Genomic DNA, 15,282 nt, shown 5'->3' on the forward strand with positions numbered 1-15,282 from the left:
GTGAGTTGGTTGGCAAGGAAAGAGATGAAAGCCCTTATTTGGATATCACCAGCGATGGGAAGTATATTCATCACTCTATCTTCAGGCATAGCCTCATTGTGAAGATAGAGTTCACAGAGCAAATTTTGATCATTATATGGTGCTTCTGTGAATGTTTCAATAAATTGATCAGGTCTAGCAACTTGATAAGGTCTTCCATCTTTGATTGCCTTTATTTGTAAGAACGCTAAGTGTTCTCTTAAAAATGTTGCATAGTTGAAAGAGGGTTTTCTTGTAGCCAGTACCCTCTGGACCAAGTCAAAGATATTGGAGAGCCTTTCTTTTAATCTCCTGTTTTCTTTGCGTTGAGCTCGGAACTGTTCAAGTGCATCCCAATTTTTGTATGCATAGCTGAACCAGGTTGACTTTTGCTGTTGGAATGCTTTCCCTTGTGAAAGCTCATATTCTGTTCTCCATGTGTCCTTTAGTTCTTGAAAACTAAAGGTCTCAGTATGAGCATTGCTGACACTGGGCGATTCAGTCTGTGTAAATGCATCAGTAAAGGACTTCTGTTCTGTAATGGTTTGGATAGGCCGGGGTGGTTTTATATCCTCCTCTACAATTCTTGAGGGGCCTGCTGGTTCTTGTGTAGCAGCAGGTTGTTCTGTTTCTTGTTTTGCCATTCTTAGAGGACCTGCTGGTTCTTGTGTAGCAGCAGGTTTTTCTGTTTTGACTGTAACAGGGGGAGTTTGTGAGCTGGTTCCAGTCATCGGAACTTCGACTATCTTATATCCCGCCTGAGTGTAAATCTCACCACACTCACTGCACATATATTCATTGTATTGGCTCTTTTCGGCTGCAGAGGCTACCCGTGCTAAGGTGTGCAAATTGAATTCATTTTGATAAGATTCCTTAACCATTATTATCTCCTACTGATAATCCTTAATTTGAGACTTTAAAAACTCAATTTCCTCTTGCAGGGAGGCTAAAGTGGGCGGGGCTTGTGTATCTGCAGGTTCAGGTGGAGGCGAAGGTTGTTGTTCATCATCAATTTGATCATTGGCGCCCCCAACAGGTGGTTCTTGTGTATCACCTGTTGGGTCAGTGGCCAGTTCTTGTGTATCAGCCACATGCAGGTCATTCTCTATTTGTTCCCCAACAGGTGGTTCTTGTGTATCACCTGTTGGGTCAGTGGCTGGTTCTTGTGTGGCAGCCATTTGCCCAATATCATCTTGGGTGTCTATTTTGGATTTTTCGGCAGCTGGCTCTTGTGTAACAGCTGCCTCTTTTGAGGAAAATAATATCACAAAACTGTCAATGCTCTGCATTTCAGCCGCAGAAGGTGAGGGAGATGAATGCTCAGGACTTGTTAGGATGCGGGATTTCAGGATGATGGGTGGAGAACTAGGGGTAATGGTTTCAGTTGCCACCGACGATCCTGTCCGTCGTCTTGGTAAGGAGACAGGAAATTCAGTGATTTTTCTCTTGCCACTCCTTTCTTTTAAAATAGAAGTGTTATCAGCAATAGCAGCCTCTTTAAGTGAAGCCCTGGTTCTTCTTCTTTTTGGTGGGGTTACAATTTCCTGCTGCTTTTTCCTCTTACAAAAGATGATGGGTTTATTATCATCGGAATCATCAGTGGAGATATGGAGTACAGGGGTGGATGGTTGAGCTTCATTGGGGGATGGGGTCCTCTGCAGGGGTGTTTCTGCTGCTGATTGTTGATTTTCAGCCGCCTGTTGGGAAATTTCTTGGGATATTTGCTCTGGAGGTTGGGGAATTTCCTGGGGTATTTGCTCTGGAGGTTGGGGAATTTCCTGGGGTATTTGCTCTGGAGGTTGGGGAATTTCCTGGGGTATTTGCTCTGGAGGATTAACGAGGGGGTTTGGGTGGTTTAGAGCAAAGCCTCTATTTATCAAAAGTTGGGCTAAGCGATGGTGTTTCAAGGACAGGAGCTGATGCTTTGCATTTACAATATAACGTGACATATTTTTTAGACAACCCAATAGATAATAGGGCATATTTACTAACTGACCATGCCTCAAATGATTCAACAAAACGAAGTCGTGTTGGTAAATTACCTGGTAACGACCTTCGCATGTCAAATACTGCTTAACAAACTCCGCGACCTTTGGCCATGGTGGTGGCAATGACCAAAGTGCGACCCCTTTGCCTTTGGCTTCAACATGTTCGCCCGGTAGGAGAAAGTCTTGCTGCGCATTCAAGATAAGATGTTTTCTACTAAACCAGCACGTACCAATGGTTGGTAACTCGGAGACTTGGGCTATAGCTTCCTCTGTCACTGGAATTTGCACTCCCTGGATGATGGAAAATCCTTCTCTCAAGTTGCATGCAAACTCTAGAACTTGCTGCGAGTTGAATTCCGGCAGTATTCTGAAATATTCTACCCATCCTGCTTTAAGAAAAATCTGATAGGCTTCCGGGTAGAGTTCCAGAAATGCTGTTGAACCAGGTTCATACGTAATTAGATTTCCTCCCATATTTTTTAGTTCAGACACAAACACAGTACAGAGCCGAGTAGTCGAGATTGAGACAGAGTAAACTATTGCAAATGAGGATATGACACAGTACAGTACAGTCGAGGTGAGTTAGATAGTACCGGGAGAATTAGGGGCGGCGGTGGTTGACGTGTTTTATTATCATAACAATATTTTGGTAATCCCCCCAAATCTGCGGCCAAATGATCTGATTGGTAGTACAACGATTTCGATAGTCATATCAACATCTCCACATTAACTATAATTTAATGCCCACACTTAAACATGCGTACCTTTATATTTACCCTTAGTTGTTTGCGTCCCAAAGTCTTATCTTGTCTTTTGCTGGACCAATAATAATTAAAAAGGATCTGATCTTATAAAAATACGGGCGGTCTTTATTATTGGCAGGAAGTGGTAATGGGGAAATGTAATTATCGGGGTGCATGACTGGTTCCTTTGATGATGAATGATGTGTTCCATTAGAATAATGGTTCATTTTTCAGGAACATAAATAAGGAGGTTGATAAAAAAAATAATGAAAAGGATTGGTGTTAAACATTAGAATATAGTGTTTCGGCAACGGGGAATGGTGTTGCAACGGAAAGTGGTGTTGCAGCAACGGGGAAATGGAAAGTGGTGTTGCAGCAACAGAAAAATGATGTCGCAACGGGAAGTGGTGTTGCAGCAACGGAAAAATGATGTCGCGACGGGAAATGGTGTTGCAACAACAGGGAAATGGAAAGTGGTGTTGCAACAACAGGAAAATGGGAGAGAAACAATTTACGATCTGAAAGATGTTCCCAGGCTGCAAAGTGATTCTTTTGGAATTTTCGTTCTCAGCGATCCTCCGAAACGAAAATCTGCAAGACAGTTAATTGTAACATGGCAACACTTGACAAGGATTATTAATTTGAAAAAGAATCTAATCTAAAAATAAATATATAAACAGGAAATTAAGTGCATTGAGGGATAGCAGACTCCCCCAAAAATGCATAGTGTATCTCTGTCATGCAAGTGGCTTTGAAATCTTCCTTAGAAATAGGTCGTTGATACAAACAGAGTCGATATCCATTCACTAATAATGGTGTTCTGCTATCATCAATCGTTAGGAGTCTAACTGTTCCATTTGGAAAAACAGCATCTACTTCATAAGGTCCCAGCCACCTTGTTCTTAATTTCCCTTGAAAGTTTTCAAAATGGGAGTCGTACAGTAAGGCCCAATTACCTTTTTGGAACTGCTTGTGCTTAATAATTTTGTCATGCCACCTAGTTCTTTGCTGTTGTATCATGGTTTTCTGATGAATGGCATCCAATCTTTTTTCATCCAATTCCTGAAGCTGCTGCAACCTGGTTGTTTGTGCATCTGTCAAATCGAGGTTAACAGCTAAAGCAGTCCTTAAGGTTTTAATCTCAAATTCCACAGGAAAAACAACATTTTTACCATAGAACAATTCATAGGGTGAAAAACCGGTAGTGTTTCTCCAAGTGGTTCTGTAAGCCCATAATGCCTTAGGCAACCTTTGAAACCAATCCCTCCTATTCTCTTTGACTGTCTTTGTTAAAATGGCTTCTATGACTTTGTTTGTACTCTCTACTTGCCCATTTGCTTGGGGGTGATAAGGTGTAGTCATCTTATGTTTAATGTGATATTTTTGGGGCATATCTTTGAAGCCATGACAATTAAAAGGAGGTCCTCCATCTATGACTAGATCTCTAGGCAAACCAAACCTAACAAAGATTTCTTCAAATAAAAAGTTTAACATAGATTCTTCATTAGCTTTGATAAGTGCCTTAGCTTCTACCCACTTAGTCATATAGTCTGTGCAAACCAGTATATAAACTCTTTGATTGGATGGAGGATTGATGGGACCTATAAAATCTAGCGCCCATCTTTCAAAAGATTCAAGTATTACCTGGGGATTAAGAGGCATTTCATCCCTATGATTAGGTTGGCCCATTCTTTGACAGCTATCACAAGCTTTGACATATTTCCTTGCATCCTTGAAAAGTGAGGGCCAATAGTAACCCATTATGAGAACTTTATGTGTTGTCCTTTTGTCTGCAAAATGCCCCCCACAAGGGCCATCATGGCAAGCCTTTAGTATATCATAAATTTCATCTTCTCTGATGCATCTTCGAATTTCCTGATCAAGTCCTGTATGAAAAAGACACACACTTATCCAGCTGTACCTAGCACTTTGCTGAACGATCTTCCTTTTCTCTCTGTGCGATAGATGTGATGGTAGTTTTCCTGCAATTAAATAATTGGCAATGTCTGCATACCAAGGTGAGTGAGTAGATACTGCAAATAAATATTCATTAGGAAAAGAATCATCTACTGGAATGTTTTCATCAGTCTTTAATCGAGAAAGAAAATCAGCAACTACATTTTCTTTACCTGGCCGATCTACAATTGTGATATCAAATTCTTGTAATAATAATAACCATCTGGTAACTCAAGCATTTGTAACTGATTTGTTCATTAAATATTTAATGGCCGAGTGATCAGTGTGCACAAAAGTAGTATAGCCGGTAATGTAATGTCGAAACTTGTTAATAGCATAAATGACTGCTAAAAATTCTTTCTCGGTGACTGTATAGTTAAGTTCAGCAGGGGTCATATTTTTACTAATGAAATAGATTGCATAGGGAAGATTGTTCTCTTCTTGACCCAAGACAGCTCCTATTGCAGAATCTGAAGCATCAGAGGATATATGAAAGGGGAGTGCCCAATCAGGTCCTCTTAAAATGGGAGCTGTAGACAATTGATGTTTGAGTTCATTAAATGCTTTTTGACAATCATCAGTCCACTTAAATTCAACATTTTTCATAAGTAACACAAACAAGGGAGAAGCTATTTTAGAAAAATCTTTGATAAATCTTCTATAATATCCAGCATGTCCTAAAAACATTTTTACATCAGTTTGTGTTTTTGGGATAGGCAAAGTTTGAATTACTTGTACCTTAGTTGGATCAACTTGAATTCCTAGGAACGAAATGAAGTGTCCTAAAACAATACCTTGATTCATCATCATATGACATTTTTCAGTACTTAAGGCAAGATGTGCTTCTATACACCTTTTAAGTGATTTTTCAAGATTTTGTAAGGCATCTTCAAAAGTCACACCATGAGTAAAGTCATCCATAAATATTTCTAAGGAATCATTAAGCATATCAGAGAAAATTCCTATCACTGCCCTTTGAAATGTTGTTGGGGCATTACATAGTCCAAATGGGAGAACTTTATAGGCAAAAGTTCCCCAGGGGCTAGTAAAAGTGGTCTTGTCTTGATCTTGGGGTGCAATCTTGATCTGATTATAACCACTAAACCCATCCAAAAAGAAAAGAATTTCTTGTCTGCCAAATTATCTAGTACCTGATCAATAAATGTTAAGGGAAAATGATCTTTCTGAGTAGCCTTATTCAGAGCTCTATAGTCCACACATACTCTCCATTTTCCATTTTTCTTAGGTACTATCACTAATGGTGAAACCCATTTGCTATCAGATATAGGATATATGAATCCTGCATTCAATATTTTTTGAAGTTCCCCTTTCACAATTTCCCTTAGATTGAGATTCATTCGTCGTTGGGGTTGGCAGACTGGGCGAGATCCTTCTTTAATATAAATTCGGTGAGTACATAATTCAGAAGAAATTCCCTTCATATCTGTGTAATCCCATGCAAATGCTTGTTTATTTTCGTGGAGTAACTTTATTAACTGTTGTGTTTCAGCATCTGTTAGTTTAGGGTTTATATTTAATGTTTTGCCAGGCTCAATTTCGACAGCTATACTTTTGGAGGGAGTGTCAGCTACTGTGTAAGACAAGTTTTCAGTTTTAAGATTCTGCTGTGATTCAGATTCCAAGATTGCAGTCAAGTGGTCATGTAATTCAGAGTTAACCGAAGAAGGTTCAGAAATAAAACTACTAATTAATTCATCCTCGGTCGAATTTTTAAAAGAAAGGGCTTGTCCGACAGTCAAAATGGGTTGAATTTCATCATCCTCATAATCTAACCATACTGAATTGTCATTGTTAATCATAGGTGTGGCATGAGGGTACAGAGTAAGCTGCTTGGTTTCAGATCCATTAGAGATTGTCATTGATCCTGACCTACAGCTGATGAAGGCATCTGCCGTAGCCAGCCAAGGCCTTCCTAAAATCAATGGATGACCCCCCAACTTATTTTTGGTTTGTAGTACAACAAAATCAGCTGGGTAGTTCCAAGATTCTACTGAAATTATCAGGTCTTCAATGACCCCTTCTGGTTTAATTGTGGAGCGGTCAGCCAGTTCTAGAATGGTTGGGGTTTCCCTAATAAAAATTTTTAGCTGTAATAATTATGTTGTTTCAAGTATCATGATGTTTATTGCAGCATCGAGATCTACCAGAACTCTGGAAACAAAGGTTTTACCAACCTGGACTGTAACTGTAGGGTGACCAGGGTCACCATATTTTACAGGGGGATTTGTTTCTGACATGAGAGTAGCTAGATCACCCATCACATGAACTGTGAGGGGGTCTTTAGCTTTTCTTCCAGGTTTCTTAATACAAATATCTTTAACAGTTCTAGCATAAATCGGTACATCTCTTAATGCTTGTAAAAGTGGAATTTTAACGTACAAATTCTGTAGTTCTCCTAACAAATTAAAAGCAGGTGGCTCAAGGGTTTTGGTAAGAGCCAAACGTTCAGGGAATGGTGGCTCTGTTGTTTCAGCAGTCTTTTTGGAAGATGTTTCAACTGTTTCGGCGTTCTTTTTAGAGGATGATCCAACTGTTTCAGCATCAGGTGATTTTTCTTTTCTGATTTCTTCTTTATCTGAATCAGAAGTGATGTCATCAATAATAGGTTCCAGTACTCTTCCTGAGCGTAAATGAATGTCATTGCATTGCAGAGGGGAAACTAGTTGGTTTTGAACATCGATTACTTGCAGAGCTTTATTATTATTCGGGTTGGGGTTAGGTTGTACAGGCAGCTGAGGTCTTATTGTCTGATTATTAGGTGGGGCATTTGATGGTAAGGAGAGAGTTTGCTGATATTGAGGTAATTGGTTTGGAAATGGGATTTGTGGAGCTGCCCAACTTGGGTTCCATTGATAGGGTTGCTGAAAAGCCCAGGGATTCCATATTGTGGGATCAACAAAAGGAGGATTCGGTTGCTGCATGGGTGGGAAATTCATCTGATTGAAGGGTGGGTACTGCATTTGATTGAAGGTTGGATAATTTGCTTGAAAAGGAGGATGATTACTCCAACGATTAAATGGCATGTTAGAATTCATACCTTGTCCTCGTGGTTGCCATTGTCTTCTCTGTGTGAGGAGGTACACTGCTTCAGCTTCCTCTTCGGTTGGCTGCAGTGCTGCTTTTATTCCTGGCAGAGAAGGGCATTATTGGGTCTCATGGTCCTTTTCACAGATAGTGCAAATTGGTACCTTGTCCAGGGGACATTCCCTTAGTGGGTGTTTCTCCCTGCATTTAGAGCAGAAAATAGCCAGAGCGGCTTCTGCTTCTACCTGCTTCTTTTTAACCTGCAAAGTATCAATTTGTGAAGCAAAAGAGCTTAACATTTCAGTTTTAAATTCTTCAAGTAAGTTACCTATTTCGGCCCGTGTTTCTCCTCCACTTGCTGATTTCTGGACTCTTGAATACGTACTGTCCTTGCTCCTTGGTCTGCTTGCTGCTCCTCTTGAACATCTTTTACAGAGATCAATAATCTCATCATAGGATTCCTTAGATATGTCTCCTTTCCCAAGCATGTTTAACATATCTAAACAATCATCTCGTACCCCTCTTAGCAGTATTGATTTAAGAATATCCTTACTCATCTCAGGATGATCAGATCGCTGTAAATTATATTGTAATCTTTCCACGAAGTCTTCCAAACTTTCGTCCTCTTTCTGAGTCATCTTGAATAATTCCTCCTTTCTTTCTCTTGTTCGACGATAGTCTTGGTATTTAGCCAAAAAGATTTCCTTCATCTGATCCCATGTTGTAATCACATGAGCTCCCAGGCTCATGAACCATCTTAATGCATTCCCTTTTAATGTAGCTGGAAACAATTTTAATTTCTGAGAAGAATTAATATAGTCATAGCTTCTACACAGTATATCGAATTCAAAGAGAAATTCATCAGGGTCTTCTGTGGATAACCCGTGGAAGTTGGGTAATGCTGAAAGAGGGATATTCTTCATAGGAGTTGCCCCTCTGGGGAGGTCTCCAATGGGGAATTCCAGGGTAGAGAGAGAATTTTCTCCCCTTCCCTCTATTCTGCGTCCTCCACCAAACAGTCCTTCATTGTTATCCTCCATTGGTTGTTTCCCTGATGCGCTTGCTCGGTCTTCGGAGTTTTCTGTTGGGATCTCAATATCCTGTACTGGTTCCTCCACCTTAACTTCCTCTATTGGTCGTTCGTCTTCTTCCTCTGGTTCCTCAGTGTATTCTGATGGTTCTAGAACCCTCTCTGGCCCTACTACTTCCTCTGTCTGAAAATCTGTCTGAGAAGAGTATTGGATCTGTGGCCTCCGAGAGCTTAGCCTCTGGGATGTCTCAGCTTTTGAAATAATATCGTCAATAAAAGTTTTTCTTCCTCCTCCTTTGCCTTTGCCACCTGAATGGTTAACCTTCTTGCGTCCTCTCATGCATCCTGCCTTTTCTACAAAGAAAAGAAAAATATGTTAATACCTTTAAAATTTTCAGTCGCCTTCCCCGGCAACGGCGCCAAAATGTTGGCTACTCGAATGGTTTATTTATTAAACAGTCGAGTACCACATTAAATTGTCAACCCGGGAAAGTCCTTTTGTCTCAAAGGTGACCTCGTACTATATGCACTTAATTCTAAAATTATTAAAAGCTGTAGTATAACTAAATTTTTATCAAACCCTTACTCTGTGTTACAGCAGTTATGAGCTATTGCAGAAATGAAATGAAAATAATGAACTAAAGGTAACAAATCTGCTGAAAGAAATGATGGTTGTCTTGTAACAAAAGATCAGGACCCTATCCTCAGAGTAAGGATGTTCAGCACCTGCCCCTGTGATCAATTTTCCAATGCACACTGCAATCTCTAATCACCGGTGACACACTCTTGTACAGTGCCAATTGATTAAGAAAACAGAGTATCAGCAAAAAGGGAAATATAAGAAGCAATTCCACACAGAAGTCACACACACACTCAACAGAAAAGAAATGGGTGAATCTTGTGAAGAAGGTGGGCCCTGTCCCTCTCACAAGATTCCCCAGGACACAGATACTAAGTAAAAATGTTCAGGACAATGCTTTATTCATCTGCCAAAATGTCAAGTTACAGTAAAGGTTTACACTTGATCTGTAATACAGTACCCTCGTTCCCCCCTTTCCTTACTGTAGATGTCTCCTCTTTATAGAGGAGACATCTATTACAATAGATTGTCGTTACCCATTTAATTGACCTTTTTGTACAAAAATAAGAAATGTTGTTACAACAGTATGTGATTTTATCATATCGGATCCTTTTGCTGTTACAAAGCTGACAGATTTCGACCATCCCTTTGAGATCCTCGTACAATCCTTGGTTGTTCCACCATTGTTGCTGATCTGGTGAATCTTAACTATTCCCGTAAAGCTCTCGTGCTGCTCCTGGTGTTCCAATATCTGCAACTGTGTTTTGTCAATTTTGGACAGTGGTTGATCATGCTATATCAACATCTGCAATGTATTGTTCTGGCCGCTTCAGACGGTTACTACTCCTGCTAGCCAATTGTTGTTCCAGATATCGCAGCCATTTGCAAAATGAGGATTTACCTGGTTTAGTCAGTTGATGTTTCTGGTATGGCAGCAGCTACGCAGTTGCTGTTTATGGTGTTGCAGCAACTATGAATTATAATGCTGCAGGCTTTAAACAACTTAGTCAACTTCCAAGGATTAATTATAAAGATAACATGCATATGTGTTGAACAATTAAACTTATAGTAATGAGGAGAGTTACTTCATACCTTTAGAATAATCAGGTCAAAATGTTATCAAGGATTTCAACTTATGGGCTAAAGAGGGTAATATAATAACAAAATACAAGGTCAAAAGTAGACAATATGGAGTCCTAACAATTACCTGCTAGGCAGACATTTCAAGATGTACAAAAACCATTCTGCATTGAAATATCTAGTTAATAAGCCTATGTTGGGGGGGAAATTATGCAGATGGTTGTTGTTGTTTCAAGAATATGATTTTGAGGTGATTTTGAAGCCAGGAAGGTTGAATGCAGGGCCAGACCATTTGTCACAGATTGAAATAACAGAAGAGCCTACCAATTTGGAGGAAGGGGTGCTTGACGTGTAGTTCTTCATGGTTCGTGTAGCAGGTAATCACTTTGCCGATATTATCCATTTTCTGACTACAGGGATGGCTCTAGAAGGATACACCAGTCAAGAGAAGAAAGAATTGGTGGTGCGTGCAACAGGATTTTTATTTATTGCAGGGCATTTGTATAAGATGGGATCATATGAGATACTTCGATGCTATATGCCTGACTTTGAACGAAGCAGTATCCTCGTTGAAGCTCAAGGAGGAGATGTGGGAGGGCATTATGCAGGAAAGGAAACAACACGAAATATTTTGCATGCTATATTGTGGTGGCTGATGTTGCATAAGGATTGTAAGCATATTGTAGGGCATGTGGTGCATGTTAGAGACAATGCAGGCCATCGTGGAGGGATGAGCTGCCTCTGAATCCACAAGTATCATTGTATCCATTTAAGAAGTTGGTAATTTATTTTGTAGGACCGATTCAGCCTTTAGGAAAGAAGATGGGTGCCTGGTTTATCATCACCATGAACAAATATTTGACCAGATGGGCTATGGAACGCCTGTTAAGCACTGTACAGGGTCAACAATAGTGAAATTTTAATTTGAATATGTGTTGACCAAGTTTGGTTGCCTAAAGGTATTGATGAGTGATCTCAGTACGCACTTTCTCAATGAAACAATTAGGGTGCTGATAGAAGAGCTCCAAGTCAACCATCAGAAGATTATGCCATATCATCCTCAAGCCAATGGAACAATTGAGGCTTTTAATAAGATATTGGAGAATGCGATGATGAAGGTTTTCAATGCACAACAAAAGGACTGGGAGATGTGTGTACCAACAATGTTATGGGCTTATAGAACTAATTGTAAAAAGCTTATTGGTCAGACACCTTTTAGGTTGGTCTATGGCATAGAAGATGTAATGCCTATGGAGTACATTGTGCCTGGTCTATGAATAGCAACATTCATAGGAATTGTGGACCACAGAGCCTTAGAAGAATGGCTCGCGCAGTTAATGGAGCTTGAGGAAGATAGGTTTTTGGCTGGATTCCATCAACAGGTTCAAAACAAATGCAAAAAATCTTGGCACAATCAACACATTAAACTGCGTGCCTTCAAGGTAAATGATTTGGTCTTATTATATGATAGTAAGTTTGATAAGTTTCTAGGAAAATTTTAGATGCATTGTTTGGGACCATATGTTATCAAAGATATTACAGATGGTGGAGTAGTTGAACTCATGAAGTTGAATGGAGATCCATTTCCGGGAAGGGTAAATGGAAGCAGATTGAAGCCATACATCAGGGATCCAGCCCAATGACTACATGATGGTATCGTATTCTTAGCACTTCAAGTAGCTGGAAGGAGGCGCGGGACTATAAACTACACTGCCCTGCTTGTAGAGTTGCACGATAAGGGGGCTGTGTGAAAAAGGATGATGTCATAGTACTAGAAGTAGCACAAAGGGAGCTGCGCTATAGGGGGAGAGACCACGCAACATAGCCAAAAAGTGACCATTACATTCATTTTTCATAATTTGACAGTGATGAGACGGTTAAGAGGAGAGGAGGGGGCGAAATTTAAGGCTGTATTTAAGAGTGAAGTCTTTGGAAATTTGCCACCAAATCATCATTTATGGATGATTTTTGGGGGGAATAGTCGAATTTGAATTCAAATTCACCTATAAATTATGCATGGCCATCCAACAAAAAACACTTTGCATCCTTAGAATTTTTGTGTTATGATATCTGTTGCGCATGTATAGCGAGTTCTTCGAAGCTTTGATTGCAAGCCCCGTATTCGTCAGATTGCCTCAGTTAGATCGAAAACTCATTACTGAAATCATGTTAGGACCCGGTCTCGCTGAGACTACTAGTACTGGAGGAGTTGTGTTAGGTCCCTATAATACTAGTGATTACCCCATTACTATTGTATTTGTATCCCTTATTAGTATTTTTGTGCCCCTATTGTCCCCATATTGTTATTACTGTGCCCCATAGAATCCCTATATTTTTATTTTTGTGGCTTTATATTATTATTGTTAGGTCGGCTGGGTTATATTGTGACTCCTTAGAATCCTATATATAGAAAGGAGGTTTTGTCATTTGAATCATCCAAGAATTGTTCATTTGTGTAATGTAAAGGAGGCTGCCCCCTCAAAGAGGCTGAATTATAAGGCGTTCAACTATCTTTTCTTTCTTTTTGTGAGCTAGTTTCATAACATTTGGTATCAGAACTTTGGATTCTAGGGTTTCGCTGCTCCAAATAGGTCATCGTGGAATTTTAGCTATAACCTTTTTCCTGCGATATTTCAAAAGCTAAAAAAAAACCCATTTGAGACTAAATCACACTAAACCTCGTATCCAAATTTCAAAGCTTTTCGCACTATATTTGCGGAGACATGATCTAAGAAAGTTGGTATTTTTGCAGACTCCTGAATTACATTCCAAACAGGTGACCTGGGGAAAATCGTCATAAATTTCTCTCTGAGCATCGAATTGAAATTTCATAAGAAGGTACAGAAAGAGGACGGACTATAGTTTCTTGTATATCTTTTTCAGAGCCAAAGGTGGAAACACTGACTCGTGGCACGTCGTACAAGTTCACTCTACTGAACTAGTCTATAATCAGGTCACTGTGGGAGATTCGGCATAACTCTTCCTTGGAGAATCCAATTTGGATCAGACTGGTGGCATTGGAAAGAGGACGTAGAGGGCTACTGCAAATTGCAATTTCGAAACTGGATGATTCGAAATTACGGAGATACATCAGATTCAATATCAAGCTCCTACAAAGTGAAAAAAGGTGTGTAACTTTTTTCAAATTTTTTAATAAGCTTGGTTTGAAAAATTAGTTTGAAGGAATTCAAAGGGCATAGTAAAGCATTAATATCAGTAATTGATGCCCCGAGGAAAGAAAATGAAAACACCTAGTAATCAACCTGAAATCTCTAGCATGACTCATGAAGAAGAGAAAGAAATGCAACATGATATATCAAAATTACGAGACCAAGTGCAACAACTATCACTTGCACAAAAAGCAACAGAATCTAAGATGGATGGTTTAAAGAAAGATGTAGAAGCTAAGATGGATGGTTTAAAGAAAGGTGTAGAAGCTAAGATGGATTGTTTAAAGAAAGGCGCAGAAACTAAGATGAATGACGTGGAAGCTAAGATGGACGATTTGAAGACAGATTTGACAAATTTTCTACAAGAAATGCTTACTAATGGTGAAAGGGTAGTAAAGGAAACTCATGAAGAGAACAAAAGAAATGTTAATCATGATTTTATAGACTCTAATGTTGGATCGAAGACCAACCATATTCCAAAAATCGATATGAGGAAGTTTGATGGCGAGGATCCCGTAACATGGATATTACAGATGGAGCAATTTTTCGATCTCAATAATGTGCAAGACACACAAAAGGTACGTATTGCAACTTTATATTTGGAACCAGATCAATTTGTATGGTATCAATGGCTTTGCTCTCGTAAAAAAATTATCACTTGGGTAATTTTTATGGAAGAATTGACAGCACATTATGAGGACACAAAAAGCAACACTTTTTTTAGCCAATTGATAAGTCTCAAACAAAAGGGTTCAATAATGGATCACATTGAGGAGTTCCAAAAATTGAACATAAGGGTAAAAAATATTCCAGAGGAGCATAGGATTGATGTGTTCATAGGGACTTTAAAGGATAATATCCAAGATGATGTTCGCCTTTTGGAACTTGATTCATTAGAGAAGGCATTCAGGTTAGCAAGAAAAATGGAAAGCAAAATTATGGCAACCAGGAAGCATACCACTCACAACTATAAACATGGAAGTGTTGTTGCCTCTAGTCTTCCACAACCTATAAGGTTTACACCACAACGCTTGGAAGAAAAAAGAGCAAAAGCGCTTTTTTACAGTTGTGATAGCAAATACACTAAAGGTTATAAGTGTGTTGAGAAGAAATTATTCTACATAGATTGTGAAGAGGAAGAAGAAAAGGAGCAAGAAAGGTCAAAAGAAGAGGATATACTCCAGGAACAAAGCCCAGATAAAGAAGAAATGAATCCAACCATATCTTGTAATGCATTGGCTGGAATTACCACTCCTCAAACCATCAAGATAGAAGGAAAAATCAAGAAGAAAAAGGTAATAGTGTTGATTGATTCAAGAAGTACCCACAATTTTATTGATTGTAAGGTAGAAAAAGAATTGAATTGCTTCCTATATCCAGCACCAGAGTGTCAAGTGATGGTTGCAAATGGAGGAACGATAAATTGCTCTGGAAAGTGCCATAATATAAAGCTATCCATGGGAGAATATGTATTGACTAGCCCAATGCTTTCCATTCCGATGTTGTACTAGGAGTCCAATGGCTACAATCCTTGGGTACAATAGCTTTGAATTTTCAAGAACTTTTCATGAAATTTTCTGCGGAAGGAAAGGAAGTTGAATTAAGGGGTATTGTAGGGAAACCAGGAAAGATAATTAGCTCTAACGGTATGAAAAATCTTCTAAAAAAGGAA

The sequence above is a fragment of the Pinus tabuliformis genome, chromosome 1_1 (assembly GCF_031772625.1).
Source record: "Pinus tabuliformis cultivar Carrire ecotype Pingquan chromosome 1_1, CPIR1, whole genome shotgun sequence".
Taxonomy (NCBI): domain Eukaryota; kingdom Viridiplantae; phylum Streptophyta; class Pinopsida; order Pinales; family Pinaceae; genus Pinus; species Pinus tabuliformis.